This window comes from Hemitrygon akajei, chromosome 10, assembly GCF_048418815.1.
Source record: "Hemitrygon akajei chromosome 10, sHemAka1.3, whole genome shotgun sequence".
Taxonomy (NCBI): Eukaryota; Metazoa; Chordata; class Chondrichthyes; order Myliobatiformes; family Dasyatidae; genus Hemitrygon; species Hemitrygon akajei.
Genome location: NC_133133.1, coordinates 123,388,014 through 123,406,632, shown reverse-complemented (window position 1 = coordinate 123,406,632; position 18,619 = coordinate 123,388,014).

Sequence of the window (18,619 nt, the reverse complement as noted above, 5' to 3'; positions counted from 1 at the left end):
AGAAGGATAAATCAACAGTGGCAGCAGCATTGGGATGGAGCGATAAAAAGAAGATATTTACTTTCAATTCAGAACAGAGTAGATATGGGAAGGAGTAGGGGAGTAAAGTGGAAGGAGCAAGTAATTATAAGTAGCCTGATAACTGGGCACACCAACCTTAATTGTACTCTGGCCATCATAAATAAACATCTGACAGGTTTTTGCTATCTATGTCAGGAGACTGAAACACTAGAGCATATCCTTATTTCATGCAGGAAATTTGCACAGGAACGACAGCAAATGCTAGAACAGTTACTCTAAATAGGACTGGTAGAGAACAGTGCTAAAGGTTTATTGGAATTTGGGGAGAGTGATCAGGGAAGGAAATTGTTGTTTAGTTTTTCAAGGGCGACAGGACTGGAAAGACAAATTTAGACAGTCAAGTGAATGGATATTGAGGGACAGTAAATCCTGAAGATGGCAGTAATGCAACAGCGTGGTGGCAACTGCCATAAAAACTCAAGAAAGAAGAAGAAGCTTTATTTGTCCTTTAGCTCTCTTAATGGGTACAGGGAGAGGGAGATTTGCTGAGGGCTGCTAAATGAGAGTTGCTGTGTGGCTAGTGGCTGGCTGGGTTTTTTGATGTTTGGTCACTGGTGTTTTCCCTTACATTTGGTTGGCCAGGTTAATTTGTTTACTTCCTCTTTATTCAGCCTAGTAGTTTGAAAGGGTTAGTTTGTAGCCAATGGCTGCAAAGGTGGTGGTGGGGGATTGAGATTGAAGTAGGAGAAAGGGAGACTGTGGAATACTCCAGAAGTAAGTGTAGCCAAAAAAGAGGTGCATACAGTGAAAGTCCCAATGAAATAGAGGACAACAAATTGAGGAAAATGGGTGACCTAGAGGAATTTATAGTTCTGTGTAAAATTAATGGTCAGAAGGAAGGGGAAGGAGGATTTAGAGCACTTAAGCCTTTGAAATTGGCAGCAGCATTATATAAACAAATAGGTAAAGGATTCCAGGCCAAGATTCTGTACAATGGATTGCTCAAAATTTGTTGCAAAGATGTTGACCAATATAGCAGTGCTAAAACGGTGGGAAAATTGGTTGTGAAAGTGGAGTGCATTACTCCAAAAGAAAAGCAGGGAGTTAGGGGGATAGTGTATGGTATTTGGTCTGGCATGACTGAAAACGAAATTTTGGATAATATTAAAGTGGTCAAGTGATTGAAGCCAAGCGATTAAAATCGGAAAAAGGAGGTGATTGGGATTCTCCTGTCCTACTGGTTTTTGCAGGGGATGTTCTTCCGACTACAGTCTTTCTTGGGAGCATGTCTTATTAAGTTATAACTGCCAGAGATTTGGACACGTTGCTAGTTCATGTCGAGGTAAAAGAAGATGTGTGAAATGTGGAGAGGATCATGATATTAAAGCACGTAAGGCAGTGGCACCTAAATGCAGTAACTGTGGAGGAGACCATGTAGCGGTGTTCAGAAGATGTGAGTATTTTGTTAAGGCAAAGCAGATTCAGGTTGTTAGTAACCAACAAAAAATATCATATGCTTAGGCAGTAAAGAAAGTTGATAGAGAGAACAGGATAAGTAAAGAAAAGATTGGAATGATGGGAAGTCAGCACATTCCGGGTTCTCCAACTATGGTTCCTTCAGACATGTTATTGATGACTAAAAAGTCTTTTTGGCGTTTGTTGTTGATGTCCTGGTCAGGGCTAAAACTGCAACCAAGAGGTCGGATATGATAAAGTAATTGTTGGAGCTGCAGAGGGATTCCTTGATATGAAACAGGTTTTACTGGAAAAATTACATGAGTATATGACAGACAAACAATCACTGAATACTTCACAGTTGTTGGGGTCAGAGAGTATGGGGGAGCTTTATGTGGATGAAGAGGCCGATAATTAGTATTTGGATGCTTTTAGTATTACAATGGAATGCAAGAAATTCAATTGCAAATGGTCAAGAATTTAAAAGTTTTTTTGCAACTTTTAAAGATAAGTCTGATTTGATCTGTATACAGGAGACAAGGTTAAAGCCTCATTTAGATTTAGTGATCCCTGGGCATGATAGATTGAGAATTGACAGAATAGGTAAATCTAGTGGAGGGTGTGCAACTCTCATAAAAACAGTTTTAAATCTAACCTTGAAATTGTGGCTTTGGAAGTTTGGAGCCCTCGCGTTCCAAACCGTATTGTAATTTTCATTACCTTCTATAATCCATGTAATATGATGATGTTATCAGATTTTGATAGAATTATGAATAAGGTAAGATCCCCAGTAATCTGGGTTGGAGATTTCAATGCCCATAATCCTATGTGGGGTAGTGGAAGTAATGATAGTAATGGAGCGGTGGGTAGAGGAGTTTCGAAATAAATCCAACATGGTACTTCTAAACGATGGAAGTCCGACAAGATTTAATATTGTAGGGAATACTTGTAGTCACTTAGCCTCATCAATCACTTCCTCAAACTTAGCCAGGATTGGGGAATGTGATATTATGGACAGGTACACACTAGGAATTGATCACTATCCTATATTATGTAGGTTTGGTAGAAATTTGATAGTAGAAGTTGAGAGGACTGCTAGGTATAATTTTTCATGGGATGAGTACCAGGAGAAAGCTGTGGATGTAATAGAAGAGACTAATAGCGAGGGCTTCATAGACAAGTGCAATGGATTACTCTGTTCTATAATTCATAAAGTTGCTCAGTTGACTATTCTGCTATGGAATGTTCCTAAGGCTCGAGCATTAGTTCCATAGTGGAATAAAAATTGTTATATAGCTATAAGAAACAGAAATAAGAGCTTACAGTAAATTAAGAAAGTACCCAGTATTAAATCATGTTATGGGGTATAAAAAGGAAACAGTAGTAGCAAGCAGTGTAATTAAAAATGCAAAGAGGGATAGTTGGAGAATATTTTGTGGAACCCTAGGCCCTGAGACACCTATAAAGCAGCTATGGATGATCATTCACAGGATGTCTTGGATATATTGAAAGCCATCTATCCCAGCTTTGCTGGAAGTAGATATTGAAGCTCTAATAAGGAAAAGGCTGACATGTTTCTAGAGGTGCTCAAAGTGTTACAGAGTTCTGGAGAATCAGGTGATTTGAGAAGGGCAATTATTTTAAAGGAAAGTTGGAAATTGGACAGGAGCTTGGATGATAACAGCTCCATTAATTTGTTTTTCTCCCTTCAGGAATTGCAGGAAGCTGTCCAATCAGGTTCAAACACTTTTGCTAGGGATGGACTGTGTTATGAACTGCTTAACTATTTAGATGACTGCATTAATATAAATGCTATCTTTGTTTAATTCAGTGTGGAGAGAAGGAAAATTACCAGTAGAATGGAAGCATGCGGTGGTAGTTCCAGTTTCAAAGCTAGGTAAAGACGTGTCTAGTCCCAGTACGTATCGCACTATAGCTTTAATATTGGTGCTTTGTAACACTATGGAATGAATGGTCGCCAACAGACTTGTTTATTTTTTTAGAAAATAAGAGACATTTTGCTGCCGATCAAAATGGTTTTCGAACGGAAGATCAACAATGGAATCTGTTGCCCTTTTAGAGCATGATATTAAAAAGGTGTTTCAAAATCGAGAAGTAATGGTAACTGTATTTCAAGATATTGAAAGAGCATATGACTCACTATGGAAGGATGGTTTATTAATTAAACCCTACGATGAGGAAATTAGAGGTAGAATGTTTAATTGGATCAAAGATCTTCTTAAGGAATGGACAATTCAAGTAAGGATAGGCGGAACAAGCTCTAAGTCAGTTAAAATAGATAATGGTACCCCTCAAGGAAGCAAAATTAGTCCAGTTCTTTTTAATGTCATGATAAACAACATCTTTGAACAGACAGGATTTGGCACATCGTCGTTTGCAGACAATGGTGCAATCTGGAAAAGAGGAAAAAACGTCAGGTATATATTAAAGTAGGTACAAAAGGCTTTAATGTCAGTTGAAAACTGGGCAGACAAATCGGGTTTCAAGATTTCTGCTTCTAAGTCCAAATATATGATTTTTGGCTTTAGAAGAAAGATTCCTGATTTGCGAATTATGTCTATATGATTCTCCATTAGAAATAGTCAAGGTATTCAAGTTTTTCGGTGTCTGGTTTGATGAAAGACCTACTTGGAAGGTTTGTATAGATAAAACAATTGGAAAGTGTGAGAAAGTTTTAAATGTTATAAGTACTGCTGGATGTGACGGGGGAGCAGGGCGGGAAACTATGTAGTTAATATATCCAGCTATGATTAGATCGGTAATTGATTACAGTTGTATTGCTTCTGGTTCTGCTGCTACGGCAGTGCTAGAAAAATTAGACACTGGGCAGTCCAAAGCACTTAGACTCTGTTGTGGAGCTTTCAGAACAGCATCAGTCCCTGTATTATGTACGGAGATGGGAGGAGCGTCTCTACATTTTTAGACGAATTAAATTGGGCCTGCAGTACTGGATAAAACTAAATGGTGTGACGACCCACTTACTGCGCAGGCGACCCGGCTCACAAAATGCCCGCGCGGGGAGAGACTTTGGTAATGCACGACTGACGTCATTTCCGCCCGGAGTGGGCGGGAGCTAGGGATTAAAAACCAGCGCTGCGAAGTTTGAATAAACTAATCTCGAAACGATTTACCGACTGCGTGTCGTTGTTTCTATCTCTGTATGTAATACATCGCTACATTGGTGACCCCGACGGTCCAAACGGGATTTGGACCAAAGATGACCGACTCTTCACCTGTTCACGCAGTTTCGCTAAAACTGCCGGACTTTCTGGACGCTGCGACCGGGCGTGTGGTTTAGCCAAGCAGAAGCCCAGTTCTAGATTCGGCAGATCTCTTCTGATTCCACGCGTTGCTATTACGTGGTGAGCGCCCTTGACCAGGAGTCAGCCGCCCAGGTTGCAGATTTCATACAGTCGCCCCCGGTGGAAGGCACATATGAAGAATTCAAAGCGCTGCTCATTGGGACCTTTGACCTCTCACGGCGTGAGCGAGGTGCCCGCCTGCTTCACCTGGACGGTTTGGGAGACAGACTGCCATCAGCATTGATGAACGAGATGCTGGCCATGGCTGACGGACACAAGCCCTGCTTCATGTTTGAGCAAGCGTTCCTAGAGCAACTGCCTGAGGACATACATCTGCTGCGGGCCGATGCAGATGTCAGTGACCCCCGGAAGGTGGCGGCCTAGGAAGACGTGCTGTGGAAAGCCAAGAGGGAGAGTGTGGCGTCCGTTGGTCAGATTACCAAGGCACGCGCCCAACAGCAGACCAAACCAGGCCCGGCAACGGAGCGCACACAACACAGAGGCAGGAGTGAGGAGGAGAGTGAACAGTGGTGTTTCTACCACCAGCGGTGGGGCACAGAAGCCCGCCGTTGTCGCCCGACCTGCAAGGGCCAGGGCCAGGGCCAGCTGCCGCTAATGGCTGTGGCAGCTGGCCACCAGGACAGCCTCTTGTACGTCTGGGACAAACAGTCGGGACGCCGCTTCTTGGTCAACACAGGAGTGGAATTCAGCTTCTTACCCCCGACGAGGTATGACACCCACAACAGGAAGCCAGGACCCACCCTCAGGGCCGCAAAAGGCAGCACGTTACGGTCCTGTGGCACCCGCACAGTGCAGCTGCAGTTCGGCGCCAGCCGGTTCACGTGGGACTTCACACTGGCCGCCATGGCCCAACCATTCCTGGAGGCGGACTTCTTGCGAGCTCACAGCCTGCTGGTCGACATGCAAGGGAAAAGACTGGTACATGCCGAGACTTTCCAGACATTTTCCCTGGGTGAAGCCAAGTTGCCGGCCCCACACCAGGACACCATTACGCTGTCGGACAACAAATTCACCAGAATCCTGGTGGACTTTCCATCGATTCTGGCACCGCAGTTCACGGCAGCCATGCCGAGACACGGAGTACAGCACCACATCCCAACCCAGGGACCACCCCTCCACGCCCGCGCAGGAAGGCTCCCCCCGGAAAAGCTCCGCCTGGCGAAGGAGGAGTTCAAGAGGATGGAGGAATTGGTGATCGTACGGAGGTCCGACAGCACATGGGCCTCCCCCCTGCACATGGTGCCCAAAGCAGCCGGGGTTTGATAACCATGTGGCGACCACCACGGACTGAACGAGGCTACAACTCCAGACCGCTACCCTGTGCCGCACATACAGGACTTTGCAGCAAACCTGCACGGGACATGAATCTTTTCCAAAGTAGACCTCGTCCGGGGATACCATCAAATCCCTGTACACCCTGAAGACATCCCCAGAACAGCACTCATCACCCTGTTCGGCCTGTTCGAATTCCTCCGAATGCCGTTCGGCCTGAAGAATGCCACACAGACGTTCCAGCGGCTAATGGATGCGGTGGCACGCGACCTGGACTTTGCGTTCATCTATTTAGATGACATCCTCATAACCAGCAGTAGTTGTCATGACCATCTGTCCCACCACCGCCAGCTCTACTCCCGCCTGAGTGATTTCGGCCTCACAATCAACCGGCCAAATGGCAGTTCTGTCTCGACACCATCGACTTCTTGGTCCACAGGAATACCAAAGACGGGGCAACACCTTTGCCCGCCAAGGTAGACATGATCCACCACTTTGCCCGGCCCAACACGGTCAAAGGCCTGCAGGAGTTCGTTGGTATGGTGAACTTCTACCACCGTTTCCTCCCCTCAGCAGCCCGTATCATGCACCCTTTTTACACCCTGATGTCGGGTAAAGTCAAGGAAATTTCTTGGGATGAAGAGGCCGCGACCGCTTTTGTTAACGCCAAGGAGGCCTTGGCAGATGCCGCGATGCTGGTTCACCCCAGAACGGACGTTCCGACCGTCCTCACGGTGAACGCATCCGACACAGCAGTCGATGGGGTGCTGGAACAACTCATCGAGGGGTGCTGGCAACCCCTGTAGTTCTTCAGCAAGCATCTATGACCACCCGAACTCAAGTACAGTGCCTTCGACTGGGGGCTGTTGGTGCTGTATCTGGCAATCCGGCATTTCAGGTACTTCTTAGAAGGCAGGCCGTTCACCGCGTTCAGGGACCACAAACCGTTGATCTTCATGTGGTAGGTTCGCCAGCAGCGACATGTGTCCTACATCTCTGAGTACATGATGGACATCCAGCATGTCTCGGGAAAGGACAACGTCGATGTGGACGCACTCTCCAGACCAGCTATCCAAGCCCTGTCCCTGGGGGTGGTCTATGCAGCACTGTCGGAGGCGCAGCAGGCAGATGACGAGATGCCCAGCTACAGGACTGCAGTCTCGGGTTTGCAGCTGCAAGACTTCCTCGTAGGCCCAGGTGATAGGACCCTCCTGTGCGACGTGGCTACCGGCCAACCTCGCCCCATTGTCCCGGCAGCCTGGCGGCGGCGAGTTTTAAACTCCTTACAGGGTTTGGCGCACCCATCTATCAGAACAACCGTTCGCGTGGCACGGACTTCGCAAACAGGTCAGTGAATGGGCCAGAAAGTGCACGCAGTGCCAAACAGCCAAGGTGCAGAGGACACTAAAGCCCCGCCGCAATAGTTGGAACCCACCCGCCGGAGGTTCGACCACATTCACGTGGATATCGTGGGGCCCCTACCAGTGTCACAAGGAGCGCGGTACCTCCTAACTATAGTAGATCGGTTCACGAGATGGCCAGAGGTGATCCCGCTCACCTAGACATCTGCCGATTCCTGAGCCCGAGCGCTGATTGCAAATTGGGTAGCACGCTTCGGAGTACCGGCCCACATTACCTCCGACAGAGGCGCCCAGTTCACCTCCAGCCTGTGGTCGGCTGTGGCCAGCCTGTTGGGAACGCAGCTACACCACACAAGTGCCTACCACCCACAGTCGAACGGACTGGTGGAACGCTTCCACCGTCACTTGAAGTCGGCTCTCATTGCCGGCCTGAGAGGACCTAACCGGGTGGACGAGCTTCCCTGGATCCTGCTTGGAATTCGCACAGAGCCCAAAGAGGATCTGCACGCCTCGTCGGCCGAGTTGGTGTCCTGCGCACCCCTGGTCGTCCCAGGAGAGTTCATAGCAGCCCCCCAAGGGGGCGAGAGGAAGAACCCGCAGCAGTCCTGGACAGACTATGCGAAACGCTCGGCAACCTGTCTCCCGTACCAACTTCACAGCTCGGACAGACCCCGACCTACGTACTCAAAGACCTTCAGAACTGTAAGTTTGTGTTTGTATGAAGGAGCGCACACCGGGCACCACTACAGCAGCCGTACCAGGGGCCGTTCAAGGTGATCAGGAACAACGGGTCCACGTACGTTCTGGACATTGGGGGGAAGAGGAGGTTTTCACGGCGGTCCGACTCAAACCAGCCCATGTGGACTTGGTGCAGCCGGTCGAGTTTCAGGCACCGCGGCGCAGAGGCAGACCTCCCAAACAGAGGCTGATCCAGACTGTGGACATTGGGGGGTGTATCGCCGGTTCTGGGGGGAGGGGCGTTATGCGGCGACCCACTTTCTGCGCAGGCGACCGGCTCACAAATAGCCCGCGCGTGGGGAGAAACTTTGGTAATGCACATCTGACATCGTTTCCGCCCAGAGTGGGCAGGAGCTAAGGATTAAAAGCCAGCATCGCGAAGTTCGAATAAACTAATCTCTAAACGATTTACCGACTGCGTGTCGTTGTTTCTAGCTCTGTATGTAGTACATCAGTACAATGGCTTCAATCACAGCTGTCCATCAAAATGTCTTTTGCAGGATACATCGGAGGGCCAAAGTAAAATTAAAGATATCCATCTTTAGAATTGGTTAATATCTGGGCTGAGAAATTGAAAATGATTGAGAAAGACATAGCTGACCAAATTTGCTTGCCACCCATTCTTTTTTGGCTTTTGCCAGAAGCAGAAATAGACCTATTCCTCCTTTTTCAGCTTCAAGGAAGCTGAGCAAATTCAACAGCGTCGATCATAAATGAATATTTGAAGAATAAATGGGGATCTTATCTTATTTTTTTTTACTGATGGCTCAGTGGACCCAGAGAGCAGTAAGGCAGGATATGTGATGTACATGTCTCAACTTGGGGTTGAGATTGGTCACAGGGTTTTAGATTGTGTTTCTGTCTTTGTAACAGAATTATTAGCAATCCTCTGGGCTGTATGGTGGATGGAAGACTGGACCATCCAGGGTTATTATCTGTTCAGATTCTGCTGCTGCCTTAGAGGCTATAAAAGGGAATAAATCAAAAGCACGTCCTGACATAGTTATTGAGATTATCTTAGTTTTGTCTAGAGCAGGGAAGAAGGGTTGTGAAGTCACGCTTACATGGACACCTGAGCATGCTGGGATGGGGTGGGGGGAATGAAATTGTGGATGGCATTGCAAAAGCCTTCCTTACAGAGCGGGCAAGTAGGAATTAGAATACCCCTAGGCATAGCAGAATTGAGAAGTAGGATTAAAAAAGGCATAGAGAAGAAGTGGCAAGAGGAATGGAAAAATGATTTAAAGAGAAGGCCTTCTTTTCAAATCACCCTCTAGTTAAATATGTCTCAGAATGTTACTCTTTAAATTACAGAGGTATGGTGAAATTAACAAGACTTAGGTTGGGGCATTGTGGACTAAATTATTACTTAAAGATAATAGGGAAATATTCAACTGGATTATGTGACTGTAGTAGTCCAGATACAGTTCAGCATGTTTTGCTGAGTTGTCATCGATTTAAAATTGAAAGAAGAATATTGTTCAGGAGGCTGACTGACTTAAATGTATTTTGTTTTTCTATTAAATCTTTGTTAGACCACCAAGAGAACCACTATCTGATTGAAAAGTTTATTACTCGTTTACTTTGGGTGAATGGTTTATATTTGAGAATTTGAGTTTCTTGAAATTCTGTAATTAATTGTACAACCTGCGGAAGGCAATAACATGCCGAGATGCATCTAAACTTCTGGAAATAGAAGAAGAGGATGATTAACTTGCTGGACTGTTCCCTTCCTTCACCTTCCTCCTGAAGCCCTTGCCTGCGTCCTCGCCTGTATTGCTGGAGCAAAACTACTGGCTTGCTGTGCCTAGAGAAGGAACTGTCTATCGTTGTTGGAACTGTCTCTGTGTCCATGCCTTCGCTAGGTAGGTCCGGCTGTTTGCTGCTACCTTGTGTTGGATAACAGTCTGTGTCCACGCCTTCGCTAGGTAGGTCCAGCCGTTTGTGTTGGGAACTGTCCCTCTGTGTTCTGTGTACAAGTCCCGGCCCTACGTCCTGCTCTCTAGAAGGTATCCAGACTCTGTGTAGAGCCCTGGCCCCAAGTCCTGTTCCAAAGGAGGGGTCCTGGCTCTGTGTTCCAAATCCCTGTGTTCCTGTCTCTCTCAAGACCAAGGCTCTGTATTCCTGTCTCTCTCAAAACCAAGGCTCTGTGTTCCCGGTCTCTCAAGCCCAAGGCTCCGTATTCAGGTGTCCCAATATTGTGTCAAGGCTTTGGGTTCTTGTCCTGTCCATGTGCCTCGTCCAGTGCAGGATTTCCATGTATAGTCCCGCAGCCAAGCCTCAAAGGACACCAGCCTTGCCTCGTCCTGCAGCCAAGCCTCGGAAGGACCCAAGCAATGTGCAGTTCTGTAGCCACATCATGTCCTCGCATAGTTACGGGGTCCAAGCCCGAGTCAAGACCAAGGTTCTGGGTCCTTGTCCAGTCGCTGGCTCGGAGCCCAAGCCCAGGCTCCTAGTTCCCAGTTCCCTTTCCTGGTCCTGCTTTCCTAGCAAAAGTCCTAGCCCAAGTCTGTGTTCCTGTTTCAGCTCCTAGTCTGTGTCCTCTCCCGTCCCTGCCTCTTGTCCAGTCCAGTTCCTAGTACATCAGTGTCTGTGTCTTGCTCTCAGCGCCAACCTTATGACACATCCAGGATCCTTCTATTAGTTATTATCCACGGACCCTGATAGGGGAAGGGCACTCAATTCAATCTTTTGCTGCTGACTGTTTCGTGAATTTGATTGGACAACAGGCCAGGCACCTTAACCTTTCCTCTTCTGTCCCTGATTAATATGAGGAAATCCATCCAGTTTCTGCTCCAGTCTATTGCTCTTGTGCTAGTGTGGGGATAACAGCCCCATTTCCAGCTCCAAAAGGTTACAGAATGAACTTGGTAATGTGGGTGAACAATTTTCATCTCTTGAGCATTACTTGTTGTGGGAAAGTCTGCCATGTTCCACGTCATTGCATAGTGACCATTGGACTTCGACCCCACATCCACTGATTGTGTTCCTCCTGTTTTCCGTGCAAGTAATATGAACGTGAGGCAAGTGCAATGATCGCTGCTGTTCTATCTAAAGAAAGTACTGAATATTGCCCAGTCAATCACAGGCAGTGTCATCCACACCATTGAGCATACTTACAATGAGCGTTGCCACAAGAAGGCAGCACCCATACTACCCACAGATTCACTTTGAAGGACTCTACAACTCATATTCTTGTAATTATTTATGTTTTTTTCTGCTATTTTCTTCTTTTGCACATCATTACGTTGTGTTCATGTTTATGTATAGTGTTCATAGTGTCGTATTTTTTAAATTTTCCTGTAAATTACTACAAGAAAATGAATGTCAAGTTTGTATATGGAGACATCCACAAACATTGATAATATATTTTCTTTGACTGTTCAGTAGACAAACTTGATCTCGTATCTCTGTCCCCCTGGATTTCAATACCTCTCTTCATTATGATCTCACTCCTTAGACTCTGATGCTATTCCTATCAATCTCATCCTCAGTTTGACCAAGTCACCATTTAACTTGTCATGCCCTTAACATTCACTGATTTTGATTGCCATCTTTGACTCCACCTTGTAAACTTTAACAGATTGCTCATTCTTCAATCCTTCTTTCCTGTATTCACGCATACCTTAGTAAAAATGACATACCGGATCTGATGCCAGTTCATGAACCTGTAACAAAGATAGTTCTTCTTGTCAACATTTTTGCAGACAAATCTGCACATCCAATTCTTTCCAATATTTTCTGCTTTATTTCATGAAACTTTGATTAGGGACCATTCATTCAGATCTGGTTACACCATAATAGAAAGCATGTAGAATGCTGTAGGAGGTGCAGAAGAGACTTACCAGGATGCTGTCTGGATCAAACAGCCTACACCATTACGAAATGGATGGGCAGTCTTGGGTTGTTCTCTCTAGAGTGGTTGAGGCCAAGTGGAGATCTAATAGAAATTTACTAGATTTTGCGGCATAGATAGAGTAGATACTGTGCATCAGTCTCCCAGGCTCAAAATGTCTGATACTCAGGGGCATGCAGATCAGGTGTAGGAGTGAGCTTAAATAAGATGTCTGGGCTTTTTTTTTACATGAGTGGTTGGTGCCTGGAATGCGCTGCTAGCAGTGACAGTGGAAACAAATACAGTAGAAAAGAGGCCTTAAAGAGACTATTAGATCGACACATGAATACATGAGATTAGAGATATATGGATGCTGTGCAGACAGAGGGGATTAGTTTGGTTAAAGGTTTACTTTCTACTTTAATTAGTTTGGCACAATATAGTGCACTATTTCTTTCCATTTTCTATTTTTTGAATTCTGATTTCAATGCAAAAACAATCCCTTGTTATTAGATTCACATACTGACATCAGAAATTATGTAAATACCAGGAATTATTTTTTACGTCAATGAAGACGGTTTTGATTGCTGTATACATTTAAGAGCCAAGCAAGAGTCACATCAAATACACAGAGAAAATGAACAAGAAGGACCAGTGATATTATAATGGATGAAGAACTCTGTTCAGGGAACATAATGATATTTTATGCAGTTCCATTTCCTAAGGGTATTTTTTTGGGTGTAATCTGCAAAGTTGATTTCTTGGCAAAGTCAGATATTGGAGACTAAAAGGCATTGGAACAGAAGAGAGAGCGAGATCCTGAAGAGATAGCTCTTTCTCCTCAATGCTAGTTAAAAGTTTTGCTGTGAGTTATCCTCTTTTTAGTCTGATTGAGGAAGAGAGGTAGGGAGTGATGGAGGAGGGAGCAATGAGGGACAGAAGGAGAAAGGGAGGGCGAGATATAGAGAATGGTGAAAGACAGAGAGAGATTGATTCAGAGGGAGTGATTGAAAGATGGAGGAAGGCAGGAACATTTACAAACCTGATGTGAAATTATAGGGAACAGGTCTGTCTGAAAAGATGAGTTCATTTGTTAATGTGCTAAGAATGATGATTTTTTTTTAAAAAAGGGGTTAATGGCACTGGATCGAAATTGGTAAAAACACAGCAGTTTCTGGGAAGAGTTCTTCTTTGTAAAGCCTCTTAACAAGAGGTGTCAGGGGAAGATGATGGCATAATGGAGAGGTTCAATAGACATGGACTTGGATGGCTGCCAGAGTTGTTGGTAACGTAGACAATCTGAAATGGCTAAATTTCCAGAGGAAAAATGAGTGGTAAATCATTCTCCTTCACTGACAGATATTGCCAGTAGAGAGTGGAGTTAGTGAAAAGGAAACAATAGTATATCCCCTGAAAATAGCCCAAAAACTTCCAAATATTGAAAAGACAGCAACTAAAACACAATAGAAATTCACAGTTTTAATAATTGAAAATTGTGACGTTATTGATACACCCACACCCAATGGAGGAATGGTACGTAAGTAACTTACTAGAACCGCAATGGTTTTCTTCATTAACTCCTGTAACACCAAGTAAGAAGGGCAAATACCCCTCAGGAAGAGTGAGGCATTTAAGCACATCTTGGAATTAGTCAATGAATTGAGAGACTCACCAAGAACAGCAACAATCACAAGGATGGGAAGGTAAATTTGTTGAATAATCACAAGTGCATAGTATATCCAGTCATCCAGTGCCAGCACCTCCACATCTGCAAATATATAATCAGCTGTCCAGAATACATTTTTCCCTATTCCTGGATATTCCTCACATCTGTCCCCATATTCTAATGGATCTCGTTCCTCTTCCACTCTACTGTACACAGAGTTCACCCTTCCTTCTTCAAATGCTACTAATCTCTGCTGGTTCTAGAGGAACTGCTGTTGCAAACAGGCATGGAAAGAGACACATCATATACATAATCCAGCACCATAGAGATCGACTTTAATTGCAGCTAATGAACAATAGGTGAATCCCTTTCTGCCTAGAAGGCTTTCGTAATCGGACCAGAGAGCAGTCAGCAGGGCCAACGGATGTCCGCCTTTCTATCCAGAGAGATAAACATTCAGTCAGAGTCAGCAGGACTGATGATATCAAGACTTCATAATCAAAATCCCATTGCATCTAAATGGTTCCCAGTACCTGCAAATTAGATATCTGTACATATGTTTACCCGGTATCTCAATAATAAAGTATATAAATAAAATGCAAATATCTCAGCACAGTTTACTATCAGAGAGCGAAGCAATTGAAACTTAGTCAAGCTTGACTGGCTTCGCTATTGGAGAAAAAAATAGAATCTCTAACAGTAAATTATGGTGATAAAAATGGATTTGGGTTGATTCAACAGGGATTTATGAAACTGAGCTACTATCGACAAACTGTGTGTTGCCTTTAAGGTATGTGTTTAGTTTATTATAATTTCGCTTTAGTAATTCGTTTGTAATTATTTTTTAGTTAAAGTTAAGGCTGTTAAAAGTAAATTCGTTTTCTGTGATTTATCGCGGCATGCGATGACGTCACACCCGGTTTCGCTGCGTCCTGTGGGAAAATACCGGTTTGGAGAAACCGGAAGGAGGTGTTTGTGTATGCAGGATCAGCGTGAAAAAAGTGTCTTTCTACGCACTAGAAACATCAGAGAAGCAACGCCGTAAGTTCATAAGATAATCGATATGTTGAAGTAAAAATGTTAACGCTGATTCTGTTAAAAGTAATGACGGTTGATAAAGTTTATGTTCTTTGTTATTTAAAGAGTTGCGGATGTAGCGTTAATGTGACTCGGACACCGCAGTATTAAACACACACGTTTATTCACCAGACTTCCATTTTACAAAACCCCGCGTTCTGACGTCATACGCACTCTGACCTACGAATACTCACATAATACATTACATCCCCCTGCTCAAGTTTTTTTTACAATATTGTGAATTACCAAAACAATGCCTCTAGGTATGACTTTCTAACATTACAACAGCCATGACATAAACTAATAAAAATCTTAACTTCTTATACTGTATTCTACATTGTATCTTACAATACTAACAGCAGTATATTTTCTTTTACTGACATAGACTAATAAACCTTTTATTTCACACCTTGGAACTTATAACATGTGTGATTTTGTCTCAAACTGTGCGAGACTGTAGGTAGATCTAGTCTCTGTATCTAGCTGGAAGTTTGACTTGTCTCCCAGACCTTGTGCAATAGAACTGTGACTGTGCTTGTCCTTCAGAGTCAGTCTCTCGAGTAACTTCTGTGTTTGCATTTCCACCTCGATTTGTCTGCGCCGAACTTTCACTGTCATTGCGTCGTGGGATTTCGTCATACCCCTCACTCTTGGTGTCATTTGTTTCCATGTCTGTATCCGTGGAAATGTCCTGTGTATCTGTACATGGAAACACCCTCTCACCTGTCTTCAGCAGATGCTTCCTGTTCCTCCTGTAGACTCTTCCATCCGGCATGCGAACTATGAAGGATCTTGGTTGCTGATGCCTGTTCACAACCACAGCTGGCTGCCAAGTATCTCCTCTCTGTATTCTGACATTTTCACCTATATGCAGATCTGGTAACTGTCTTGTATGTCTGTCATAGTAGCTCTTTTGCTTTATTTGCTTGTACTTTAGCTTGTCATGTACTTGAGCATTACTTTCAGGAGTCAGTAGAGTTGTGGATGTTGGCAGCTTGGACTTCAGACTATGTCCCATCAATTGGTGTGTCGCGGTATTCAAGCAGAGCAATGTACGGGTCATTGTTGCTGCTTTGTGCCTTCTTGAGCATGTTCTTCACAGTTTGTATAGTTCTTTCTGCTTGTCCATTAGACTGAGCATGCCCAGGACTGGAAGTAACATGTTGAAATTCCCAGCTTTCTGAAAACTCTCTAAACTCACCACTGACATATTGTGGACCATTGCCACTGCCCACCCACCCCTTTCTTTCTCCTGAGGCCTCCCGTCCCATTATCCTTTCCCTTCTCCAGCTCTGTATCACTTTTGTCAATCACCTTTCCAGCTCTTAGCTTCATCCCACCCCCTCTGGTCTTCTCCTATCATTTTGCATTTCCCCCTCCCCCCCACTACTTTCAAATCTCTTACTATCTTTGCTTTCGGTTAGTCCTGACGAAGGGTCTCAGCTCGAAACGTCAACAGCACTTCTCCCTATAGATGTTGCCTGGCCTGCTCTGTTCCACCAGCATTTTGTGTGTGTTGTTGTTTGAATTTCCATCATCTGCAGATTTCCTCATGTTTGCTCTTTAAATATCTGGAATACCATGTCTTGCAAATGTCGACTTCATTGCGGTAATGACACCTTGACTGGACGTGTCACTTAACTTGGTGATTTCCGGATATTTTGAATAGTAGTCCACACAAAGCAGATATTCTGCATCATTGTAGTGAAAGAGATCTGTGCCAAGCTTCTCCCATGGTCTTCCTGGTAGTGGATGGGGAAGCAAAGGCTTTCTTGGATTGCTGGTTTTATTTTCATTACAAACAGCACAATGAGACACAATGTCCACTGTCTGAGTTGACATACCTGGGCAATAGAGCATGTCCCTTGCTCTTTCTTTACATTTCACTATCCCCAGGTGTGACTCATGAATTCTGTTGAGCATTTCCTGTCTCATTTGATTTGGTACTATGAGTTTTGTCACTTTAAACATTAGTCCTGATGCATAGATAATTTCCTCTTTAAATGTTCAGTACTTCTGTATTTCTTTTGGAACATCTTTTCTTTCTGTTGGCCGTCCATTCATTGTAATGTCTCTTAGCATTTGCATTTCAGGATCTTCTGCAGTTGCTTTCCTGAACATGTTCAACTTCTCCTCAGAAATAGGTATTTGAGGGGTAACCCAGTTGACCTGCAGTTCTCTTCCTAGCAACTCCTTCTTTTGCTCTTTGAGGTAAGCACAGCTCAAAGCATCAGCGATGTACGGTTCTTTTCCTGGCCTAGAGGTGTCTGTGAGAGTGTACCTCTGTAGACTGAGAAGCATCCTTTGCAGCCTCATAGGAGCTTGATGAAGTGGCTTTTTGAAGATGCTCTCAAGTGGTTTGTGATCACTCTCAACCTGGATTTCTTTGCCATATACATACTGGTGGAACTTCTCACACCCATAAACTATGGCAAGTAATTCCTTCTCGATTTGAGCATATCGGCATTGACAGGCTAAGTGCTCGTGATCCATATGCCACAGGCCTCCCATCCTGCAGTATAACAGCTCCTATTCCTTCTGAACTGGCATCCACAAATATTGTCACCGGTTTATTGACATCATAGAACTTGAGTGCTGGTGCATTGGTAACCAAGTGCTTCAATGTGTCAATTTTTTTCTTTTGTTCATCCCCCCAATGCCATTCAGTATTGCTCTCTAGTAGCTTTCGAAGTGGAGCACTGACCTCCGATAAGTTGGGAATGAACTTGGCAAGATACTGTATCATGCCCATGAACCTCATAAGTCCTTGCTTGTCTTCAGGTGGTGGTAGCTGTACCACAGCCCTGACCTTTCCATTATCTGGTTTTAGCCCATCAGCGCTGAGTACGTGACCTATGTATTTGATCTCTGTAGTTCTGATCATACATTTACATTTGTTCAGTTTTAGGTTGTACTCACGTGCCCTCTCCAGAAGCTTCCTCAATCTCTGATCATGGTGTCACCCCATTTCAGCAAATCATCAATGATACTGACCACTCCATCCAGGCCTTCAATCATTTGTGCCACTGACCTCTGGAATACCTCTGATGCAGAAGAAATCCCAAAGGGCAGACACAGGAAACGATATCTCCCTATGGGCGTGTTGAAAGTGCATAATTTGGAACTTTATTCATCCAGCTTGATCTGCCAGAAACCTTGATTTGCATCCAATACTGAAAAGTATTTTGCATTAGGCATGCGGGAGACAACCTCTTCAACTGTGAGCAGCGGATACTGCTATCTTTTGATGGCTCGGTTGAGATCTTGTGGATCCATGCAAATCCTACTCTTTTTCTCTGTGACCACTGTCACCATACTATTCACCCAGTGGGTCGGTTCTATTTCTCTCGTTATGACTCCCATCTGTTCCATTCTGTGTAGCTCCTCCACTACTCGATCCCTGAGAGCTACTGGAACCTTCCTTGGAGCATGCACGACTGATGCAACAGTTAGATCAATCTGGATATGGTGTTGCCCTGGTAAACACCCTAGTCCAGAAAACAAGTCAGCAAAGTCTTTGAGAAAGTCATTTTCTTTCTGAACACCATAGATTTGCTTCACCAGGACTAGCTCTATGCATGTTGCTCTGCCTAGTATTGCCGAAACATACTGTTGCACAATCTCACACTCTATCTTCTGTTTTTGTCCTTTATATACACAGGTGAGTGTTTTCTTTCCCAATGATGCTGTCTTGTGGCCAAAATATCCAACAAGCTTGCAGGTGGATTTTCTAAGTTTTCCTCTGATGTCCAGTGAGTTGAATGTTTCTGTTGACATTACATTGCACTTCGCCCCAGTGTCAAGCTTAAATGTCACATTCCTCCTGTTTATTATCAGATCTTGAGTCCAT